Genomic DNA, 25,991 nt, shown 5'->3' with positions numbered 1-25,991 from the left:
CAACTTTTGGTGGTGGAATGAAGTCAATCCGACGAACGGTTTGCAAGATATCGACTGCCCTAGTTTGAAGCCGGAAACTGCTGAAACTGAAGCTGCAACTGCAGAAGTAAAGATTGACTTGCGTGGCCTAGAAGATCTCCTCATCTGAACTGCGCTGTAGGTTCATCTAAACCTCCTCTGGAAGCCGAAACTTTTGGTGGTGGAATGAAGTCAATCCGACGGTCGGTTTGTGAGATATGGTCTGCCCTAGTTTGATAATGAAGCCGCTAATGCTGATGCTGCTGATCTAGGGTTTGCTACTGCTGATATGAATCAGATTTATTGTACTATTTCTCTCTGTTGAATTATTGAAGATAAAAGAAGATTTGATCAAAGGGTTTCCCCACACATTGTGGGGTTTGTCCCTGGCTAGCCACCACATCTTGTGTCTCTTGTCTTGGCTTGTTTTTTGTTGATCGTTTAATGTTCTATCTGCACTTTACTTTATGTACATGTGATTGCTAATCGGTGGAATATAATAAGAAAAAGAAGTAAACTGTTATAAGCATAGAACATACCATAACTTAACATGGTATCAGAGCTGAGGTGAAGACAAAGCCCGAGCAAGAGCAAGAGCAATCATCGAAAAGAAGATTGGCAAGGCTATCCTAAAAGAACTATGGGGTCTTCAACACTCTTTCCTGCTGAAGACAAGCTCCGTGAGAAAGCTGACTATCACGGATGGAATATGTCTATCGATCTAACCCTTGAGAATCAAGGAGTGTTGGATCATGTGAGAGGCAATATTGTTGAGCCTCCATCAAATGCATCCGCTACTGCCTGGAACAAATGAAAAAATGGAGAAGTCAAAACAATAGAAGATCATCCGGGACTCTATCGACAAGCACTTGGTGGCCTACATCTCTGAACTGGACACCTCCAAGGAAATCTACGATAGACTGGTGAGTTTATTTAAAGTTAATGATGCAAATCAAGTTTTGTTTCTTAGAAATAAGCTGAGGGAAATCAAGAAGGGTAAAGATGAAAGTATGCAAGCATACTTCTTAAGAATCACCGAGATCAATAACGATCTCCTATCTATTGGGGAAACTATTACTGACAGAGAAATGGCACTCACAACTCTTGGGGGATTGCCATTTGAATGGTATTTGTTCAGGACTACTCTTTTGAACTATAATGTAATTCCTGGTTTCGAGGAATTAATGGCTAGATGCATTCAAGAACAAGCAAGGGAAGAAGAGAAGGAAATGCCCATGCCTAAAGGTCCTCCTGCAGCCTTTTCTTCTCATGCAAAGAAAAGAAATAATTCCGAGACTAAATCAAAAGGAAAGGCTGGACCTAAGGCTAGAAGAAAATGACGATGTCACATTTGCGATAAAGCAAGTCACTATGTTTGAGATCATGAGCATCATGATGAATGAGATCATGGACATAAAGGGCAACATGAGATCATGCACATATAGGATAGCATGATGATGATGCACACTAGTTTGAGCAGCATTATGATGGATAAAATCATGGACATGGGCAGCATGATGATAATCATGATTAGAGAAGCATGGTATAGTATGCAGTGGTGCAACTCGAAATCCCTCTTATGGCAATCAAAGGAATGACAAATTCAACAGCAAAGGTAAGAGGAGAGCTAGGAATCAAGGAAGAGGACAAGCATTCAAGAAGGCTAGAAATTCTAGGATGTATTAAATGCATCTGACCTCAAAAGGAACCTGGTGTCCATCTTGGCAATGAAAGACAGAGGCTTCAAGGTAACCTGCAGCAATGGCAAGGTATGTATATGGAAAAATAATGTTAAAGATGCCTTTACTCTTGGGTTTAGTGTTGATTCATTATATCAGGTCGATGGAAGTCCGCTAGGTGTCATGTCTTGTGACACATCTCTTTAGTCCGAACTTTGGCATCGGAGGTTTGCCCACCTTCATTACAAAGCTCTACCCGATGTAAGACAGATGGTAACAGAGATGCCCGAATTCCAAGTAGAGAAAGAAGGTGTATGTCCGGGATGTGCCTAAGGAAAGCTCAAAAGGGGACCATTCCCCTCAAGCCAAAGCAAGACCTCTGATTTATTACAATTGGTTTACTCAGGCACACCTGAGGTTGGCATTAAGAGGGAGACTACTACCCCACACACTCCTGAGTAGAATGGTGTGGTGGGAAGGAAGAACCACATGATGATGGAAGTTGTCCGGGCGATGCTACATGATCAAAGACTTCCAAAATTTCTATGGGCTGAAACTGCAAACACTGCCGTATATGTACAAAATCGATGCCCTCATCAAGCATTGGGTTCCAAGACTCCTGAAGAAAAATTCACCAGTAAGAAACCTGATGTTTCTCATTTTAAAATTTTTGGAAGCCCTGTATACTTTCATGTGCCGAAAGAGAAAAGAAATAAATTGGGAGCATCTGGAAAGAAGGGAATTTTCGTGGGCTATGGTGAAAATACTAAAGGCTATAGAATCTATGTAGCCGGTCAAAGGGAAGTCATAATTAGTCATGATGTCACCTTTGACGAAGATATGGCTCTCAGCAAGGTGATCAATCTTCCGACTTTGAGGAGCTCTCAAGAAGCCGACACCAGGGAACCGAAAGAAAAGGATGATGAATCAATGCCTGATGTAGAAGAACCCATGGATCTGATTGATCCTCCTCCATATGAGCCTTCCTCTTCTAGGAAGAGGCCTTCATGGCTTAATGGGTTACTTGATGATGCTGAAGGACATGCTGCACCCCGAGGAACCTTTCGTGAAAGTAAGAAACCTAATAGGTATCAAGGATACCTGACCATCATGAGCACGATCATACAAAATGAGCCTTCGTCATTCTCAGATGCCGTCAAGCATCAAGTATGGAAGGATGCTATGACCGAAGAATATGAGTCTATCATAAAGAATGATGTTTGGGAAGTAGTTCCCAGACCCCGGACAAGACTGTTGTTACTTCCAAATGGCTTTACAAGATAAAGCATGTAGCAGATGGAAACACGGAAAAGTATAAGGCTCGTTTTGTTGCTCGAGGTTTCTCCCAAAAGGAAGGTATAGACTATGATGAGATATTTGCACCTGTTGCCAGATATACAACCATCTGCTCGATCATAGCCCTTGCCGCTTCACAAGGATGGAACCTACATCAGATGGATGTCAAGACTGCGTTCTTGCATGGCTCGATCAAAGAAGAGGTCTACGTGGAGCAACCCAAAGGATTTGAGATTTATGATTGAAAATCTCATGTATGCAGGTTGAAGAAGGCTCTCTATGGGCTATAGCAAGCACCCCGAGCATGGTATGAGAGGATCGATAGCTACTTGATGAAGCTGGGATTCACTAGGAGTGAAGCTGATCCTAACCTTTACTTTAAGGTTGAAGATGACAAGCCTCTCATACTGGTGTTGTATGTGGATGACCTCTTTCTAACAGGTGCAAACCCTCTCATTCACAAATGTAAGAGGGAGATGGCTTCTGAATTTGAAATGAAGGACCAAGGACTTGAAGTGTGGCAGAAGCCAAGGGAAATTTTCCTATCTCAAGGAAAATATGTGGTAAATATATTGGAAAGATTCGGTATGATGGACTGCAAGCCTGTGACTACCTCGAGGATCTTAACTTTTAGAAGTTAAATGGTAGTGATGTCGGACCAGACTTGGGAAATTCCTCTGAGTTTCAAAAACTCATTCGCATTGATGTTCTTGGTGAATATCCATCTGAACATATGTTTTGCAGTTAGCATTGTGAGCTCATATTTGGTTGAGCCTCAATGGATTGATGCCAGGAATCTTCTGAGATGTCTTCAGGACACAATCTCTCATGGATTAAGATACACTGTCGGAGATGTGAGACTACTTGGATATACTGATGTTGATTGGGCAGGCAGTGTGGTGGACCGTAAGAGCACTTTCGGGTACTGTTTCACCTTGGGATCTGCTTCGATATCCTGGATGAGCAGGAAGCAGAAGTCGGTGGCTTTGAGCACCGCCAAAGCAGGATATATTGTTGCTAGCATAACCTCGTGTGAGGCAGTCTGGTTGTGAAAGCTCTTCAGTGAGCTGTTTGGATTTACATTGGATACCACTGTGATTCTCTGTAACAACCAGAGGTGGGATTCGATTATTGAGGAATCCTGTATTCGTCAATTGCTCCAGCAGATAGACATCATCTGGGATATGGTACGTCGATGAGCAAGGAAGCTCCATCACATTAAGATGATGTACAGGTTGATATACCTTGTCAAAGCCCCGAGGAAAGATCTAATCTGTGATTTTCCCAAACGACTTGGAGTCGGCAAGAAACCCTTGTACAAGGGTCCTGCATGTTGCATACATTGAGCTCTGGGAGCTCTGAGGGCTTGCGGTTCCTACTGGAGCATCATATGACCACAGGGTGACTCACCCTCCCCTGGTGGTGCACACTGGAACAAGATGATTCACTCTCTTGTGGGACAAGATGATTCGCTCTCTTGTGGAACAGGATGATTCGCTCTCCTGTGTAGCAAGATGATTAGTTCTCCTGTGAGGCCTGGATTGATGTGTTCTCCATGGTAGCCTGGATTGATGTGTTCTCCATGGCGATTGTAGCAGGATTGATGTGTTCTCCTGTGAGGCCTGGATTGATGTGTTCTCCATGGCAATTGTAGCAGGATTGATGTGTTCTCCTGTGAGGACAGGATTGATTAGTTCTCCTGTCGAGGCATCCTACCCATGCAGTCTGGGACTCATGGGAAGTACCTCTCATCTGATCAATGAGCAGGGAAATGAAGTTAGGGACCATAGTAGTACCGATGGACGCATCGTTGTAACTACTGTACTCCCTACGCTAGGATGACCTCCATTGATCTGGGATCAATGATACTGGTCTGGGACCAGTGGTAGGAGTTGTACCATACTATGACGCTGACTTCGGGTCGGTTGAGACTGGTCTGGGATCAGTGGTACATACTCTGAGACTGACTTTGAGTCAGTGGAGGATGATATTGGTCTGGGACCATTGGAGTTGTACTCACTATGATGCTGACTTTGGGTTGGTTGAGACTGGTCTGGGACCAGTGGTACATACTCTGAGACTGACTTTGAGTCAGTATGATACATCCTCGATCATTTCTTCTTCTTCATAATTCGGACAAAAGCAGAGTAGAACAGAACAATGCAAGAGCAGAGCAGAACAGAACAAAACAGTACAGATCAGTGCAGGGCAGAACAAGACAAAGCAGAACAAGCAGAATAGAGCAGAGCAGGGCAAGGGTCAGGCTGTACAGGGCAGTGCATTTGATGGATGAATAGTAACGACCGATAGACAGATTGCAGATGAAGTTCTCCATGGTTGAGAGGGAGTGTTAAAATTGGCAACCAGGGCAAAACTTCATGTGGGTCATCTTATTCATGGCTGATAATATTTTTATTAAATTCCTCTCGTTGAGAGGTGTAAGATTGATATAAAGATCATCCGATTCCGATAAGTATTCATGGAGATATGAATTTATTTTGATTATGGAATTATTATCAAGCTGACCTACAACTCATGTAGGCTTAGAAGCCCAATAGTCGCATCTATTCACCCACCAACGTTGTGTATAAATATAAGAGGACTTTTCCTCATTTGGACTCACTCATCTCACCACATCTCTCTCTCTCTACTGTGCACATATGAGTCTCTTCTCTACTGCGCTGAAATGGGTCTCTCTCTCTCACACATGTGAAGCCGGAAGCTGTTGAATTTGAAGCTGCAACTGCAGAAGTAAAGATTGACTTGCGTGGCCTAGAAGATCTCCTCTTTGGAACTGCGCTATAGGTTCATCTGAACCTCCTTTGAAAGCCGCAACTTTTGGTGGTGGAATGAAGTCAATCCGACGAACGGTTTGCAAGATATCGACTGCCCTAGTTTGAAGCCGGAAACTGCTGAAATTGAAGCTGCAACTGCAGAAGTAAAGATTGACTTGCGTGGCCTAGAAGATCTCCTCATCTGAACTACGTTGTAGGTTCATCTGAACCTCCTCTGGAAGCCGAAACTTTTGGTGGTGGAATGAAGTCAATCCGACGGTCAGTTTGTGAGATATGGTCTGCCCTAGTTTGATAATGAAGCCGCTAATGCTAATGCTACTGATCTAGGGTTTGCTACTGCTGATATGAATCAGATTTATTGTACTATTTCTCTCTGCTGAATTATTGAAGATAAAAGAATATTTGATCAAAGGGTTTCCCCACACATTGTGGGGTTTGTCCCTAGCTAGCCGCCACATCTTGTGTCTCTTGTCTTGGCTTGTTTTCTGTCGATCGTTTAATGTTCTATCTGCACTTTACTTTATGTACATGTGATTGCTAATCAGTGGAATATAATAAGAAAAAGAAGTAAACTGTTATAAGCATAGAACATACCATAACTTAACACCTATGCCATCTCTGATAGGTATGTGCCAAAGTACCCAAACTAGCCCTCTTAGGCTTGTTGATCTCACCATGTTCAATGTGCACTTTCTCTCTACCTTCATCTCTGCTAGGTGAATGAATAGGCTCATGAAATGGTGATGATGGAGGTGATGGTGAGGATGATTCATCAGATGAGGATGAATGATGTATGGGCTGAGATGGAGGAATGGATGTGGATGGATGAGATGATGAAGGGATGTTTTGAACATTTTGAGTAGATGCATGAGTGAATATGGGATTAGCTATGAAGGTACTCCATGCAATGTTGAGTTCCTTGAGATGGTAAAGGACTATGATTTTAATGAGGGAATGATGAAATAAGCTCTTCATTTGATCTTTGTACTCCCTCTTTTGGGAAATTTAGGCCATCTTCTCAACATTCCGGAAAAGATAGTAGGGTATATTCAACATTTTTACCCTAGTGAAATGCATTAAGAGTTGTATATGATAAGAATAGACCCTGGAGAATCTACCTTCACATAAGAAATATTTCATAATAATATTCGTCATTGGGACATATCTATTAAGGAGGTGTGAGAAAGGAAAATAGCCCCTTCTTCATTTCGGTACCTTGGTTTCATGTAAAGCTCATAATAATGCCTCTCCAAATCACCTTGTTTAAACCATTTTTCCCCAACATCTGGAATCCCGGTGGCAGCTGATATATTGGTAGTAGATAAAGTGAAATTTATACCTACAAGAATGACTTGGTTGTCATGGAGTTTAGAAATGAATAGCCTAGTTAAATCAGGATGATGTTGGACTGCCGCACTTGCTCATAGAAATCATAATAGCCTAGCCATTTGAAGGATGTCACAGTCATAGGGGATACTAAGAGTTCCCTGAGATCTGTGGGTTCAAACCTGTGTATCTGACCTCCTTTGTGTGGCCTCCTCTGTTCCCTATCTTCTTCTCTATCTATTTCCTATTCCTCGCTATGTGGTCTGTATTCCTCCTCTGCCATGTTGTTTAGTATCAAACCCTAGGGAGGTGTAAGGTAGGGGGAATGTAGTTTTTAGGGAATAATAAATGGGGGAGGGAAAATATGAAGATGATGGGTGAAGGGATATATGTATTGGAGAGGGATACAGGGTAGTAGTATGATAGTTTGGGGATGGGGGATATTTTTTGCAATATAGGGGTTTGGGAGCCTAGGTCGTTGTACCACCTAGGACTTAAGGTTTTGTGACAAAGGGTTAGAGGGTATCTGGGATAAAAATATTTAGGGAAAGGCAACGAGGATGGAGGAAAGTATGCAAAAGGGAATGAGAGTGGAAGGTAGTTTTTGGGGAAGATCTAGTATTTAGATATAACAATTAAACCAAATTTTCAATGAAACCTTTCAAACACTTAGGAATTGACTTGAGGAGGGGGAAAAGCACATCCCTTAGCTACTACTTACTTGCATTGAAGTTGAAAGCGTTTTGGAGGAGTTGAGGACGTGACTGGAGCGCCTCAGGAAAACGCGCAATGCCTTAAGGGAACGCGCAACGCCTTAAGGAAACGCACAACGCCTGGTAAATGTGTAGCACTAGAAGAGAACGCGTAGCGCTAGAAGGAAATGCATAGCGCTTGCCCTGTTTCTGCTGATTTCGCCCAAAACTGTGAAAAGGCTCTCTTGGGGTTCACTCAATGAGTGCTAGGAGGAAAATGAAGGTGAGTTTGAAGCCAAGGATTCCTTTATAGGTGAGTGAGTTTGATCTTTTGCTTTTCAAACCCACTTTCTAATGTTTCATTGGACCCATTTTTGACCTCTTTCCTAATTTGCTTTCTGACTTTTTCTTTGTAGGTGGATGATGTTGAAGCTTTGGCAATGTTCACTTTTGACCTTTTTTTGGATGATATTGGCAATGGAGTTTGAGTAAACAACTAAGAAAAGTGACTTATTACATATGATAAACATAAAATTACATAAATAAATAAAAATTATTACAACTCTCTTTTTGAAATAAAATTACAAATTGTAATGAATTTCTTGCGTCAAATCAAATTTGGAACTTTAGCAACCATGGTTACATGCTTATAAACCCTTATTTAACTGAAAAAGGGATATTATTTGCTTCACTCTCATACTTTGCTGGCCTTATGCAGTGAAATGGTGTTTTATTGGACCTTGGAAAATAAAACCTAGTGACCTAATGGGACCTTGAATGACTGGACTTCAGGTGGACTTGACTTACACAAAACATGATGAAAGGATATTTTATAGTCAATGTATGATCAACAAGACACATGAAGGTGGGCCAACAAATTTTTATTTTTGAGAGGGGATGGGGCTTTAACTTAGGCTACCATCAACGAGTAAATTTTTACATGATGACCTAGGTGGAATGATAAAAATTTGAACACGGGAAACTAATATGATATAAAAGAAGAGTTTTGATCATTGATGGCAGTATGCAAATACTGACTCTAACATCGGCCTTACTTGGAGATGGCAATTCCTTGGAGGTGCCAAGAACACCATAGACCAAGTGGCTAACCATATGGGCCAATACGGTCAAAAAATCAAACTGGAATGCATGAGTAAATGCTGACAACTAAAATAACCCAAACTGACTCAAAACTAACTCAAAACTGACTTGAAACTGACTTATATGACTAAGGACTGAATACTAAAAATGGCAAAAAATTAGTGAAGCTCCATGGCCTTCACTTCGGGCTTCGAACTCCAATGATCTTTGCTTCACACTTGCAGAAAATTTAAAATGTATGTACAATGAAACTAGGAAAACTTAGAAAATATAATGCTTCAGGAGTCTAACATTGACTGGTCCTCCTAAGCATGGTTCTCCATTCAACTCATCCAACAAGAAAGCATTTTGTCCTCGGAAAGTTGAAATCTGATAAGGGCCTTTCCATAGGTTTTCAAATTTACCATGCTTACCCTTGTCTTCATTTATGGCATCCCAACGAAGTACCACATCTCCAATTTTAAAATCATCTTCCTTTGTTTTCCGGTCATAGATTCTCTATATCCTCTCATGAAGCTTAGAGGTGTTCTGAAATACCTCATCCCGTGTCTACTCTAAGTGGACCATTTGATTGATCCGGTGCTGAATATCATTCTCTTCACTTCCCGCTTCTTGTAACAATTTCATGACCGAGACTGCTAATGATGAAGGAAAAACAATATCTACTCCATACACAATCTGAAAAGGAGAAAGCCCAAGAGATTTCTTACTACTCACCCGATCTGCCCATAATGCATTGATCAGCTTTTTATGCCAATTCTTTTTGTTGGCCTCCAACATTTTCTTGATGATATTGATTAAGGATTTATTGGAGGACTCTGCCAGACCATTTCCTTGTGGATAATATGTTGTAGAATGCCCCAACTTTATGTTGTATTTGTCACAAAACTCAGTCATCTTTTTTGACTTGAATGTTGTCGCGTTGTCTATGATAATCTTGTTGGGACAACCAAAATGGGACAAAATATTAGTTTCTAAAAAATGAATGATAACTGAATCTGTTGCTTACCTGGTTAGGATCACTTCGATCCACTTAGTAAAGTAGTCTGTAGCTATCAATATCCACTTGTGTTGTGCAGATGACGATGGATTGATTTTACCTATGAAATCTAGGCCCCACTGCCAAAAAGGTGCATTAATTGATATTAACTGTAAAGGCAAAGGAAGAAGCTTTCTTTTACCTTGGAAAACTGGACATTCATGACAACTCATCACTGCCTTGTAGATATCTGCAAACCGTGTAGGCCAATAGTAACCCGCTCTCAGTAATTTGTTAGCTGTGGTCTTACAATACAAATGGCCCCCACAATCTCCTTTGTGGAAGTCATTTATTACTTGTTTGGACTCATCTTCGGTCAAATAATTCAGCAACACACCTCTAGGATTTTTCCAATAAAGTGCACTTTGCATGATACAATATTTGGAAGCCTTCAACTTCACTGACCTGCTCTTAGCCTTATACATGCCTGGAGGGGGGTTTAGATGCTGAAGCACATAAATAATATCAGAATATCACGGGGATGATTGAAAAATTTCAGATACCTGAATGAGATCCACTTCTTCTTGATTGTCGGATAATGTGGCCACAAGGTTGATGTCTAGAGCATGAAGGTTTGACTCGACCATGAGTTTGGCTAAGCCTTGGCCCTTGATCAGCTTTGTAGGCTTGATCTCAAGATCATATTGCAATAGTGCTGCTATCCATCTACCTCTTCTACCTTCCGGGTCATTCTGCACAAGGACTTCTTTTACGGTTGCATTAGGTACATAAGCAAGAGTATGCGAATGTAAAATGTAAACTTTGAAAATTTTGATCACCTTTATCAAAGCCAAGGCCTATTTTTCAATGATGTTGTACTTAAGGGTTGCATCCCTGATGTTGCGACTAAAAAATGATATTGGCAGCTCGGTTTTATCCCTTTTTTTGCATTAGTATTGTTGCCATGGTATGCTTAGAAGAAAATGAAAATATAATAAAATCATTGGTGTAATTAGGACTAATCAAAATAGGAGCAGTGGTTAAGGCAAGCTTCACCGCATGAAATGACTTGCGGGCTTCTTCAAACCACTTCACCTCGTTATCCTTTTTCAACATATTGGTCATTTGTCCAAGGTGTTCAGCTAAATTAGGAATAAATCTGCGTAAGAAATTCATCTTACCATTTAATGGTTGGATTTCTTTCTTGCTGCGAGGGAAATCAATTTTCCGAATGGCTTCTACTAGTGAAGGGTCATTCCGGATACCATCTTTCGAAACGATGTGACCGAGAAGTTTGTCATCCTCCATAGCAAACAAACTTTTCTTTGGATTGAGAGAGATCTCGAAATTTCTACACTTCTGAAAAATGACTCTTAAATGATGCAAATGTTCGTCATATGAATGTGAAAATACGGTACATCATCTAAGTATACAACCAACAAAACATCTTTTTCATTTGAAAAGGCCATGTCCATGGCACGCTGAAAAGTGGCCCCTACATTTTGAGACAAAATGACATCTTTGCATATTTGAATGTGCCCCAAGGTGTGGTGAATGTTGTGTTGTCCTGATCATCTTCATGCACTAAAACTTGATTGTAACCTGAGTAGCCATCCAAAAGGGGCAGCCAAGAAGCGCCCAAAACTCTCTAAAGGATATGGTCCATTTTGGGAAGTGGATAATTATCTTTTAGAGATACTTTGTTCAATTTTATGAAGTCTACACAGAGCCTAATGTCCCCAGTCTTCTTTCTCGTCGGGACTAGATTGATTGGAACAATGATGCCCACCTTGTAAAGTATGTTAACTTCTTTCTCTGTGGATGGCAGCAACCTCAGGTTAATCCTCCTTAGCTTTTGTCTGAAGGGCTTTTGATTGGGCTTAATCGGGATGGTATGCTGAATTATTTTCTTGTCATACTCCTTTAAATCTGCATAATCCCAAGCGAAAACATCAGAAAATTCAGACAATAGATGAATGTATTTCTCTTTTACCTCGGGAGACAATGTTTTGGACAACTTGATCATTTTTGGTTTGTCTATTGTTCCAATGTTCATGTCTTCAACACCTTTCTCAATAGGTACCAATGTAGGCTTCCTTGCTACATCATCTTGATCAAACAAGTCTTCTAAAGGTACAAGACCTTTCTGAATATTGTTATATTTAGTTGTAGTATATCAACTTGAGCTGCCTTGATGACTTGATCATCTATATCATAAACTTTATCCATAGAACAATTTTCAAAGTCTCCTTCACTCTGAAGAAAGTTATTCACCTCTTTGTCATCCCAGAATACTTGCCAATATCACAAGTTATCTGGAATAGAGGGCCGATGCTTCACATAAATCTCGAATTTTTTCTCTGAAAAAATGGGAATTGTAAAATTACTTGTAGTTGTTGCTAATGAATCCACCATAAGATTTTGAGTCCTTAGTACAACTGAAAGTGTATACTCAGGAAACATCCTAAGAATATCTAAAACCGCATTTCCATATTGTTTCATTCGCAGATGGTGAGCTTGATTTTCACCTTTAACTTGCTTGATCACCAGTTTTGAATCACCATACGTAGAAATTCTTCGTGCACCTACCCTCTTCAAGATCTTTAAACCTGTGATTAGCGCTTCGTACTCCACCTCATTGTTAGTGCAATCAAGAGCTAACTTTTATGATCATAATATAACATGCTGAGGGAGCTCACCTTGCTGATGACATGGAATTCAAATCCAAATGCCAATACCTGCTCCGATTTTCCCTAGAGCACCATCAAAGTCCATGGTACAAAGGCCATGTTCCTCTTCCAAGAGCTGTTCATATTTTTTCTGTTTTGGGTCAATTTTCTGAACTTTCTCCTCAAAGTGTTATGAATTTTCCACTACCTTCTCTGGTGGCTATTCTGAGCCTTTCTCTGCCTTGTCCAATGGCTATTCTGATGAACTCGACAACTTTTCTTTTTCCTGATCTGAAGATGTCTTTATACAATTCTCGGGTACATCTTTAATTTCCATAAGTTGACTATCTACATCGTTCAGTCCACTATCATTATATAAAATAAATGACTCTAAATCTGTATGTACAACATTTATAGGATGATTATTAGGCTTCTCCTTGCTAGTTATCATGAACTTCATTTTGGTTTCTCGGTACAACTTTCTCAATTTCCCAAAAACTGGGATGGTGGCATAGGAGAAGTCTAACTACAGTGTGCCTCTTAGTTTCGCTCCCCATGATCTCGATAATAACATACCAAACTGTGGTGTTATATCAGCTACCACCACATCCATTAAAACATTCTTTGCAGGGATTTGATCCAGGGATACTACCAAATCTTTGATTAGACCAAGACAATGAATTTTACCGAAATCAAAAGAATACAAGTCATGGTACTCACAAGTTATATCTAGACCCAACCTTTCCATGATGTCTTTTAGCATTAAATTATGAGAGGCTCCAGAGTCAAGCATGGAGTTGTGAAGAATGAATTGGTGGATTCTTAAACTGAGATAAAATGGAGGAACATCACTATCTCCTGACTGACCATCTATGGATGGACCAAAAATCAATTTAGGCTGGTCATATTCAATATTAACCATGTTAGACATAGGATCAACTTTGATCATTTTAATTATATCAGACTTGTAGTGGCTATTTTTGACTAGTTCAGTAAGAGGGATTGATACTTTCAACTTTGAAATTTCAGTTTCTAGATTGAAAGAACTAGATTTATCTACCTCTCTTTGAACATTGTCTCTCTTCTCGGTAATATCTCTTGGTATCTAAGATTTCTTTTGATTTTCATGGTCCTTGTAAGGATTGCTTGTAGATGGTTGTTTTTCTTTGCTTTGATCGGCTGCTACCAGCTTTTTACCTTTGCTTTGATTACCTTGAGGATTTGATTTCTGTTGGGTATCGTTCTGCTGTGATGTCCTTTTCTGAATAGGAGTGATTGGGACATCTCTATTCCTCAAAGAATATTGCTTCTGCCGAGAACTGAGTGCATTCAAATATTCTCTTTGATAATAATTGGTTTGGGTCTCCAATGCATTTTCACTTGCCAGTATGAGGTCCTCATCTTTAGGATCCTCCACCTTCTCGACATACTTCTCATTTTCAGTCAATAAAATGGGATGGTAATCTTCCCTAAAGAAGTGATTTTCCTAAAAAATCAGGTCTATTTCATCCTCAAATTCTCCTTGAGTATAATTTTGCTGCAAGGGTGTCTGAATTGGCTGATGAGATGTCGATGCTTCAGAATCTTTCTGCTCTCTTTGTTTTATTACTGAGGTTGTTGTTGCTTTATGAAGTTAGGATTTCTAAATTGGGGCTCCTGAGGTCTATCCGAATTTATCATCCGGTCAGCCATTCTCTCCATAGTTCTGATCAATGCATCTAGCTTAAGATTGGTGGAAGAAGAGAGTTCTTCTTTGATGGTTACTCCCTTTTCTAGTTTCTCATGTTTTAACTGAGACTTTTTAATCATCAAGTTTGCTTCCACACTTACCGCATTGTTTTGCATGTCTTCCAGAGTTGTGGGATCTCTTTCCCTCAACTGATAAGCCATCTCTAGATCAAAAGCAGCCGAATAATGCTGAAGTGCCAAATCAGGGGGAGGTTTCTTGTTATCCGAAATGGAATTGTAGATCTGATTGAACCTTATAGTGAATTCCTGAACCGTCTTGTTAGGATTCCTTTTCAATGTGTTGTATTCTGCCAAGATCTGCAATGGATTCTTCTTTTCTCGCCATCTGGTTAAGAAAAACTCATTCAACCTTTGAGGAGTATCAATGGAGCGAGTTGCCAAACCACAAAACCATTTTTTGACATCTCCAGAAAAACTTTGATCCATTAGTCTCATTGTAGCATTATTTTCATCGACTTCCTCTAAGTCAATGAAATCAACCATCTTATCAATATGTTGCTGTGATGTGACTCCTGTGCTGCCATCAAACAAAGGAAGTCTCTGGCCATAGGTCTGAGGTAAAGATGCCAACTAACCAAGTAATACTAAGGTTGCAAACCTGGCCATAACTCTTGGAGAATGGTGAATGGGAACTGCAATGGGTTGTGTTGATTGAGATGAAGATAGAGGAGGTGATGTGGATGTTTTCGGAGGTATAGTAGAGGGTGTGGCAGAAGATAATATTTCAAGCTGATACTGAATATAGGCATTTTCAGTATTGATTTTTAATTGATTGGCTAGGCTTTGAAGTTTCTCAAAATTAGACCAAACCTCATGCTCAAGTTTTGAAGACTAAGAAGCAGCTGAAGGTTGGTTAAAAAAAGACTTTGAGGCAGGAAGGTATGATTCAAACTTTATGGGACCAAAAACTTCTTCTGTAAGACAAGACTCATATTTTGAATGGAAAAGGGATAGATCAAATTTACTGTCGAAAGGTATATCCTCAATACTATGTATTTGACCTGGTAAGGAAGTAGTTCTTTCCAATTTTGTGGTTTCAATCTCGGGGAAAGGGACTTTAGGCTTTCTTAACAATCTTTCAGGATTATCAACCAGAGAAGGAGGATTTGGGTCAGGGTTTGACCTAGTATATCTTTTCGAAGCCAATATATTAACAGGGTCACAAACTATATGAGGTAAAAGACCTAAGACTTTGAGCTGAACAGAGATATTTTCAAAGAAAAGTCTTCAATAGTGAAATCTAAAATTGGTAATGATTGAGAGCTTACCAATGGAGTGAAGTCTGATCGAACTTGTGATTTGTAACCTTCTTTTCTTTTTGAACAAGCTTTGATCTTCTTCAACTGAATCAACTGGATCAGGATGCAAAATTTGTCACGTTTTCCTCCTTGAGGCCAGCTCTACAATCTTGACACTGCAATTACTGAATCAACCTTTATGAAGTTTAGTCCCATCATCTAGAGGACCAAACTCCAATGAAAACTAGTCGTACACCCAGGGAAAATGAACCTTTTGTACCCCGACAACAGCACCAACATGTTATCACTCCTCCGGATCTCCAAGGTTGAGGAAGAGTCCAACTGAGGTAAACACAGAACAACCTTTTGACTTGATAGCTAGCCCTACCAAGCTGGAGAGGGCTCTCTCCAAAGGGTCATAGCCAAGAGGGCTGGATGGATTAGGGTTTTAGGCTAGATATAGTAGCTCAGGGTTGTTTTGATTTGATTTGGTTGGGGTAGTCACTAGATGAGTGAACTAGGTCAGGGCAAAAGAGAATCAAAATTGTAGACATCTGATGGGGCAAGGTAGGAAAGTTACTTTAACACTTTGTAGTATAGTGATGAGATGCTTTAGACTAGTGAGGTGCTAAAAAGAGCATGAGATCATGAATTCTTTTTAAACTGAAGAAATGAAACAATCTATGATGATTTTCCCACAACAGAGCATACAAGATGAATTCTTCTTATCACACCTTGAAAATCAAACATACTTAGAGCGAAATGAATCATGAGAGGTACAAAACATTCATACGTATGAAATTGAATAAGAAACAATACCAAAATACCATGCCACAAGAATACCACCAAAATAGCTGCAACTCATCCAATATATTCCATACTAAAGTCTAAAACACTAATACAATATCCAATGTACTCCAACCTGTAGAATGACTGAGAAATTACATAATATAGGCCTCAAACTAACTCATCCTAGCCTCGGGGGTCAAATCCATGAGAGGAGGAGAAGTTCCAACAAACGCTGAACTGATAGCTGAGTGTAGGGTGATCAAAGTGACTCATCCCTAACTTAAGAAAACTAATTCATTACAAGTCATAACGGCCATTTACCTAATGTATTTACGCTAGGTAACAATAAAAACATAATAATTACACCATCCTTATCAATTACATCAGTAAAACACTAATTTCCCATAGGTAAAAATCAAATTGGAGAGAAACAGTGAAAATCTGGGCTGGCTGTCAAACGCGCAGTGCCAATGTCAAACGTGCAGTGCCATGTTCAAGCTGACTTTTTCCTGCCTTCCTGATGTCCAAATCTAGCCCAGGATACCTCATTGGAAAGCTTATCCTGTCTAGTTTCCAAAACTATCCTTGGTTTTCAAAATGGGCTTGATTTTCCCCTCCAAAATACCTTTCTCCAAAGACTACTCAAATGCGCAGCAGTTGGTCCAGAAATGAGGCAGAAACATGATTTTTAGGTGGCTTTTTGCCTTTTTCACTCTCCAGTTTTGCTTTCCTAGGTTACATGATTTTCTTGGATTTATTGGTCCTTCTGAATCCAATGGTGGTGGCCAGTCCTCCAAAAAGTGTGCAGTGCCTAAGGTGCTACGCGTTTGACCAAACTGCTGATATAAAAATTGCCTTGAAAAGATAGGAAAAGAAAGGTGACAAAAATTGAGTCAAGGGTCTTCAAAATTATTCAAGAAGCTGATGTTTGAGGTGGCTAGGAATGGAGTGCAGCCTCTACAAGTATATCAAACTTCTTTTTCTCCTCATGGTGAGTTAGGGCTTCAATTCTTGCCCTAGCAGCTTTGAGCTTTGCCCTTGCTATTTGGTTTCTTTGGCAATAATATTTTTACATCCTTCTTTGAATGTCAGTGTCTCTTTTGGACTTGTCTAAGAGGCTTTCAAGATGGGTGTTCACTCTCTCAAGCCAATGCTCCCAGTTCTCATTTACCATTTTGGCAAATTGTTCATTTAGGGTGCGCTCATTAGCTAGTTCAACCTCCTTTTGTTTTTCTAGCTCCAAAGCTCTCTTTAGGCCTCTAGTCCTTGGCCTTTTTCTTGGCACATGTTCCTCTAGCTACTTCATCAAGTAAGGCCTTAGCCTTTTCAGCCTCCCTCTTTGCCTTGATGACCTGAATCTCCATGAGCTCATGTTTGGTCTCAAACTGCTTTTTTTCCTGCTCATAGTATGAAATGATGTATTTTTTCCTTTGCAAATTGACCTGGAGCTCTCCTATGAGTGTATTCTTCTCTTTGATGACAATGGTTGTGCTTTCACTGTCATCATTTTCACTTAGGTCAACTAAGTGAAAATTTTTCTCTCTCTCATGGAGGTCCTCCTCCTACTGCTGGATCTCTGCCTCTGTCACTTTTTCCTTGCCCTTCTATACCTGCTTTGCTAATGAAGAAGGCAAGGACCCTCCCATAATATGTGGGGCAAACACTTGCCTATGCCCTCTCTGATAGGTATGTGCCAAAGTACCCAAACTAGCCCTTTTAGGCTTGCTGATCTCACCATGTTCAATGTGCTCTTTCTCTCTCCCTTCATCTCTACTAGGTGAATGAATAGGCTCTTGAAATGGTGATGATGGAGGTGATGGTGAGGCTAACTCATCAAATGAGGATGAATGATGTATGGGCTGAGATGGAGGAATGGAGGTGGATGGATGAGATGATGAAGGGATGCTTTGAACATTTTGAGTAGATGCATGAGTGAATATGGGATTAGCTATGAAGGTACTCCATGCAATGTTGAGTTCCTTGAAATGGTAAAGGACTATGATTTTAATGATGGAATGATGAAATAAGCTCTTCATTTGATATTTTTACTCCCTATTTTGGGAAATGTAGGCCATCTTCTCAACACTCCGAAAAAGATAGTAGGGTATATTGAGCATTTTTACCTTAGTGAAATGCATTAAGAGTCAGATATGATAAGAATAGACCCTGGAGAATCTACCTTCACATGAGAAATATTTCATAATAGTCTTCATCATTGGGGCATATCTGTCAAGGAGGTGTGAAAAAGGAAAATATCCCCTTTTTTCATTTCGGTACCTTGGTTTCATGTAAGGCTCATAATAATGCCTCTCCAAATCCCATTGTTTAAACCATTTTTCCCCAACATCTAGAATCCCGGTGGAAACTGATATATTGGCAATAGATAAAGTGAAAGTTATACTTGCAAGAGTGACTTGGTTGTCTTGGAGTTTAGAAATGAAGATCCTAGTCAATTCAGGATGATGTTGGACTGCCTGCACTTGCTCACAGAAATCATAACAACCTATCCATTTGAACGATGTCACAGTCATAGGGGATGCTAAGAGTTCCCTGAGATATGTGGGTTCAAACCTGTGTATCTGGCCTCCTTTGTGTGGCCTCCTCTGTTCCCTCTTTTCTTCTCTATCTGTTTCCTCTTCCTCACCATGTGGTCTGTATTCCTCCTCTGCCATGGTGTTTAGTATCAAACCCCAGGGAGGTGTAAGGTAGGGGGAATATAGTTTTTAGGGAATAATAAATGGGGAAGGGAAATATGAAGATGATGGGTGAAGGGATATATGTATTGGAGAGGGATACAGGGTAATAGTATGATAGTTTGGGGATGGGGGAAATTGTTTGCAATATAGGGGTTTGGGAGCCTAGGTAGTTGTTTCACCTAGAATTTAGGGTTTTGGGACAATGAGTTAGAGGGTATTTGGGATAAAACGATTTAGGGAAAGGGAAGGAGGGTGGAGGGGAAGTGTGCAAAAGGGAATGAGAGTGGAAGGTAGTTTTTGGGGAAGATCTAGGGTTTAAATATAACAATTAAACCAAATTTTCAATGAAACCTTTCAAACACTTAGGAATTGACTTGAGGAGGGGGAAAAGCACATCCCTTAGCTGCGACTTACTTGCATTGAAGTTGAAAGCATTTTGGAAGAGCTGAGGAGGTGACTGGAGCGCTGCTGGACATACATGTAGCGCCAATGCAGAGTGCACAACGCCTCAGGAAAACGTGCAATGCCTTAAGGGAACATGCAACGCGTTAAGGAAATGTGCAGCGCCAGGTAAACGCGCAACGCCAGAAGAGAATGTGCAGTGCTAGAAGGAAACGCGCAATGCTTGCCCTGTTTCTGCTGATTTCGCCCAGAATTGTGAAAAGGCTCTCTTGGGGTTTGCTCAATGAGTGCTAGGAGGAAAATGAAGGTGAGTCTTAAGCTAAGAAGTCCTTTATATGTGAGTGATTTTGATCTTTTGCTTTTGAAACCCACTTTCTAATGTTTCATTTGACCCCTTTTGGACCTCTTTGCTAATTTGCTTTCTGACTTTTTCTTTGCAGGTGGATGATGTTGAAGCTTAGGCAATCTTCACTTTTGACTTTTGTTTGGATGATATTGGCAATGGAGTTTGAGTAAACAACTAAGAATAATGACTTATAACATATGATAAACATAAAATTACATAAATAAATAAAAATTATTACAACTCTCTTTTTGAAATAAAATTACAAACTCGAATGAATTTCTTGCTTAAAATAAAATTTGGAACTTTAGTAACCATGGTTACATGCTTATAAACCCTTATTTAACTGAAAAAGGGATATTATTTGCTTCACTCTTATACTTTGTTGGTATTATGCAGTGAAATGGTGTTTAATTGGACCTTGGAAAATAAAGCCTAGTGACCTAATGGGACCTTGAATGATTGGACTTCAGGTGGACTTGACTGACACAAAACATGATGAAATGTATGCTCAGCAAGACACATGAAGGTGGGTCAACAAATTTTGATTTTTGAAAGGGGATGGGGTTTTAACCTTGGCTACAATCAACGAGTAAATTTTTACATGATGACCTAAGTGGAATGATAAAAATTTCAACATGGGACACTAATATGATATAAAGAGGAGTTTTGATCACTGATGGCAGTATGCAAATACTGACTCTAATAGTTACCACAACATCAAATTTGGTAGACAAAGATCTGAGGACCTTCTCGACCACTGTTTGATCTTTAATTTCCTCACCATAAAATTTTAACTGATTTACGATAGTCATGACCCGATTCATGAAAGAACCGATGTCCTCATCTGTAGACTTTCCAAATCTCCCCCAGTGTTTTGCAACTTAACAACATTGAATTTGGCCATACCTTTATAGCTTGTCGCCAAAGTATCCCATGCTTCCTTTGCTGAAGACATGATCATAATCTTCTGGAACACTGCTCAGTGCACTCCTTGCTGGATAAGATGCAACGCTTGTGCATTCTTCTTTTTGTCTCTCTTCCATTGTTCTCTCTCTGCATTAGTGAGAGCTTGTTCTTCTGCTTCATCCTTAAGTTTTGAAAACCCAAACTGAACATAATTCCAAACATCATGAGCGTTCAACGTGGTTGCCATCTTAATGACCTACACATCATAACCTTTCCTTGTAAATGATGGGAATTGGGGCTAGAAATTTGAGAAAGCCATCTTTGTTCAAAATATAATATCCCCTTTTTAAACTCTGTTAATTTTTTTTTTAAATATCTTTTATTAAAAGACTTTATAAAAAATCCCTTTCATAAAAAAATCTCCCTTAAAAAAACCCTCTTAAAAAAACACCTTTTAAAAAAGCCTTTTTAAAGTCCTTTCTAAAATAACTTTATAAAAGTACTTCAAAACAAACGCTTTCATAAAACACACGTACGAATTATGGAAAAACTTTGATATTAAACCACCACAACTTAAAATTATAGTTTTAAATTTTTCAAAAAGGAATGGTCCACGTGACCCACGTGATTTGATTTCGGTCCACCAGAATTAATGCATACGGGCCCTTTGTTAACACTTTGACGGGTTTTTTAAATACGGTTTATAACCGTTGACTCCGTATGAACAGCCTGGGCTGCGGGCACTGCAGACCGCATAAAAACTGTGTACATAAGATTTATGTAAATTGCAAGCATTTTATATTAATTAAGTGTAAAATTTGGGCACTTTTTAACAGCTTCAGAAATTTGTAATCCAATTTTTAAAAAGATTAGCCGGCAATTTTTTGTGGTCTCTTCTCACTGGCTCTCTAGCTGATTTTGGTCTTTTTCTAATTTATAGTTTATTTTGTGATTTTTTCTCAGTGGTGATATCAATTTGTTAGAAAGGCAGAGGAGCTTAAACACAAATTCACATATAAAAAACAGATTGATTATAGCCGTTAGCCAGCGGACCAATTCAATAAAGTTGTTGCTTCGTCAAATTTAGCCGTTGGATGTTCTGCTCTATCTATTTAACATGTAGAATGGATATGAATCTTCAACTTGCCATGATGATGAACCACACTAGTTGGTTCGAAACGCGTCAACAAGTTCATTCAAATGTGATTTACTTGAAAAATCTTCTCAAAAACCTTGATATGGATCACAAAAGCTTAAACTCAACGATTGATTATTATAATGAGCTTAGTGAAAAGTATTTAAATATTTTCAACTAGTGACTGGCCTAAAATATCTTGACAGGCAATCGCACACTCAATTAACTGATTGTGGAGTAGTTAGCTTATTTTAACACATTATAATTGTGCCCAAACCATAATTAAGAACTACTCCAACTTGAAGATCTGTTTTTCATTTTGTTTCATTCCTGCTGTGGCTTTTAACATTGTTTTAAAATGGGGAATCGGTAATACCAATCTGATGCCCATCGCATCCATCTCACACAAACACCCAAAGATGGAATTGTTGTCTCACTTTCACCATAAGATGGAATAAGATGGAATTGTTGTTGTTAGTCCTCGATTTTGGTCTTATTTTTGCTTAAGGAAACTTATTAATCCATCTATTTTCCACTTTATCCATCCCATTTTGATGTATTTCATATCCATTCAGGTATTTGATTTTAATTTTTCAAATTCTAAAGTTTTTATGAAATTTGGTTTCAAGTGCAAAAATTGACAGATTCGGAAATTCCCGTAATGGCTATATGGTTGATATGGTTGCAGGACACTTGGGCACGAATTTTACGCATGGATGGACAACTTGGGAACTAGGACTAACCCAGCTCTACTTAGTTTGAACAGAACAAGCTTTATTAGGCCCATTTAGTGCTAGTCAATACATATCTTTTCAATTTTGTCATTCTTCACTCATTTTTATAATGTTGGAGGCATTTGATCTCAACAATCATTAATATAGGTAAATAATTATCCTTGATGTTCACTGCTTAGGGGAACGGCTCACACTGAGTTTTTTGTATGCCAATCAACTTTGATTCTTTACAAATTTATGGGTTTGTTGGCAGCATGCAACACCTAGGGGACCCCCTTGAGACAGGAAAATTACTAGTCCAAACAGAGAAGCGTAGTTGTGGTAAGGCTAGATGGCCTATAATTATTAGGCAGATCCACTGATGCAGATTTGCATGATAGCACTCTGAAACCTTCACTTTAAGTTTATGTAGGACTTTGACAAGCCTTAATGGAGATAATATAGCATGTTCTTACAAATATTACAGTTTGGGTTTTCCACACTTAATGGTGCACTATATGCCTTCAATGTTGCCCCCTTATATTCAGAAGCTCAACATGGTCCATAAATCAATTGAACGGAAGTGTGATCTATCAGTTTTAGGTCCAAAATATCCAAATTATCCAATTTCAGTTCTTCTCTAATTGGAATAGCTAGTCCTCTAATTCCTTGTAGTTCTGCTCTTGCGATCTTGTAGTTATCTCGCTTTAATTTGATATTGTAATATTTCTATATTTTGATAATTAAAAGAGAATTTCTAAACCAGTGGGTCCGTTATTCATTTATAAATACTTCTCTAACCAGACAGTGAATCTACCTGACATCAAAATTTTCTCTCTGAAAGGATATTCTTTGCTATTATAGTAGTCTAATATTGAATTGTAGGGGTTAGATTTGAGGTTATAGTGGCATTGAAATTGGTTTATAAATCAGTGGGTATGTTATTCATATATAAATTCTTCTCGATCTTGTGATCTATTTAACAAGTGATATTGGTTGTAATGGCTTTAATTTACCCTTGTTTCTCAACAAAAATAACGTTATTCATTATTCAACAAAAATGGTAACATTATTCAACAAAAACATACATGTATGTCTCTAGCAATTGAAGAACAGAATGGTAATAGTGTGCACACACTCTATTTGAAAACACTGGTGTGTTTAATACTTGAATTTAAAGGGTTGGTGTCATTTATTGCATCCTATAAACTAATTCCTGAATTGAATGTTGTCATTTATTGTCTTCAGTAGGTTGAATGGTTAAACACACATGTACATATGGCTGACACACATTTCACCTATTCTTGTGCAGGTATTACTGAGCAATGGGATGTGTTGCTCGAGTGGAAATCAGTAGGTGACTGTTTGATGGGATAGGTGTACTCCTGAATAGAATTCAATGGAATATTTCGTAGTGCATTTTGACTTATTTGGTAATCCAGAGCTAGAGGTACTTGGGACATTATGTCTTGTTAACCTGTGATGTTAAGGTTTGGTATTTGACACTTGTTGGCCCAATCAATATGTGGGCCCATTTTGGACTAAATTATATAACTTATATAATTTAATATAAACTATTTGTGTGCATATTTTTGATGATTTATGAATATTTTTGGATGGATGTGTGGGACCAGTACTATAACTAGTATTGGTCCGTGCACAACAATAGAAGGCTCTCCCCTAACTAGAATTTTGTTTTGGACAAACGATCTAGCAAAACCACAAAGAGAATAGAGAGGTGGATAGCCTTTTACAATACGTATGGAACATGACCTATGGGTTAGGCCGGTCTCCTCCTCATGTCCAATAAAACTATCCAAGCAAACCTGCTCTATACTCTCGGTTAGGTATTGATATGGGAAAATTACAAATATCTTTAAACTAAATCTTAAAATCGAATAATTATAAATTTAAATAAATTTTTACTAGTTTAAATTTATGTTCATTATTCATATTTATCAAGTGGGAAAATCTATTTTTCCTCTTTAAAAAAAGATTTGTTAGATCTAGAGTTTTATATATATATATATATATTTATTTATTTTTGAAAAATCAATATATTAAATAAAGGACATTAGAATATCTTTACTATATTAGACTAGAATTTTATGTTTTTTATTTGTCAAAATTAAATAAAGAACATTAAAATGTCTTTACTATATTAGACTAAAATTTTATGTTTTTTATTTGTCAACATGTTTAATAAAACCACATTAAATTGAACAAAAATCAAATTAACTTCAAAATAATTTTCAACTAAATAACCAAAACATATAAAAGGTTGAAAGTTAAATATATATGAAAAAAAGTTATAATTAAAAAATAATTGATAATGAGTAAATATTTATTTCATTGTATGTGGAAACTCGTTGGATTGTTATTAAAAATTAATTCATGTTAAATATATTTAATAATAATGAGAGTGAAAATTTCACAATTATTTATATTGAAAGAATTTGAAAAAACTTTTTGGTTGGACACCACCCATCGTTAAGGATCAGAGAAATGAATAATGACAAACAAGCGCTTTGAAGCATTAAATGTGAGAGGTTTGCCAATTAGTACTTAAGAAATAATATTAAATTGATAAAGTGATAGTTAAGAGAAGACAACCAAGATTAAGAACATATACAAATAATTAAATAACAAAAAGATGAGTAAAAAAAGAAAAAATTATAAATAATTTAATAAAAAAAATCAAGGAGAGAATTGGGGGACCCGGAGAGTAAACTAGAATTAATTAAAGAGAGACAAATTTGATTAATTTATGAAATTTAACATGGATATAAAAATTTATAAATAAGAAGTAAAATGAATGAAAAATGAAATCCTCGATATAAGGATTGTGAAATCTCCCACATAATTTTATCCAAAAAATTCTCTCAATATTTAATAAAAATTAATATTAGATATATTTAGTTGTATTACCACTAATATTTAGTATTAATATCTAAAGTTTTCCTAACTTATTAGGATTGTGTTAATAGTAATAATATTTTGCTATTTGGAATTGCAGGCTCTACGAGGCGCGTTCTTTTCCTCAGGCTAACCGTGGCCCGCTACAGCCCGATCGTTTTGGCTGTGGGCCGTGGCCAACTGAGTGCCTTTGGGCTGTACAAATTGGCCCTAGTTACATTGAAGGAGTACCCATTCTTCCCGGCACAGACGCACAACTCATTGATTTTTGGCCGGGCCTTCGAGAAAATTGTGATATGAGTCTACAACAATACTGAAATATGATTGGTTACAGTTTCAGAAAAAGATTGCTGGCTAGGGTTTCTGCTGTCGGCCCTCTCTGCGCGTTCTGAGCTACGCTAGGGTTTCCGCTGCATGGCTGCCCCTGCGACGGCCGGCCTCAGGCCTGATCCTATGGAGATGCAGGGTCCTCTTAAGGATCCACCTTCTACTCCTGCCATTGACGCTTTCAACCAACTTCTTTCCAGTTTGCCTTAGAAGAAAAGA

General features: G+C 38.6%; 1 protein-coding gene across 1 annotated transcript in view; it reads left to right on the top strand.

Moving 5' to 3' along the window:
* LOC149216345 (cysteine-rich receptor-like protein kinase 44) overlaps positions 1 to 22,618 on the top strand; it is a 51,366-nt gene extending 28,748 nt beyond the window's left edge. The window contains exon 4 of the mRNA XM_089391183.1: positions 22,505 to 22,618. The gene's annotated coding sequence lies outside the window, so the exon portion shown is untranslated. The remainder of the gene's footprint in view (positions 1 to 22,504) is intronic.
* The last annotated feature ends 3,373 nt before the right edge of the window (positions 22,619 to 25,991 follow it).

This window comes from Pinus tabuliformis, chromosome 1_1, assembly GCF_031772625.1.
Source record: "Pinus tabuliformis cultivar Carrire ecotype Pingquan chromosome 1_1, CPIR1, whole genome shotgun sequence".
In the NCBI taxonomy this organism is placed as follows: Eukaryota; Viridiplantae; Streptophyta; class Pinopsida; order Pinales; family Pinaceae; genus Pinus; species Pinus tabuliformis.
The sequence above is the reverse complement of the archived record's forward strand: the minus strand, read 5'-3'. Positions and strand labels throughout refer to the sequence as shown.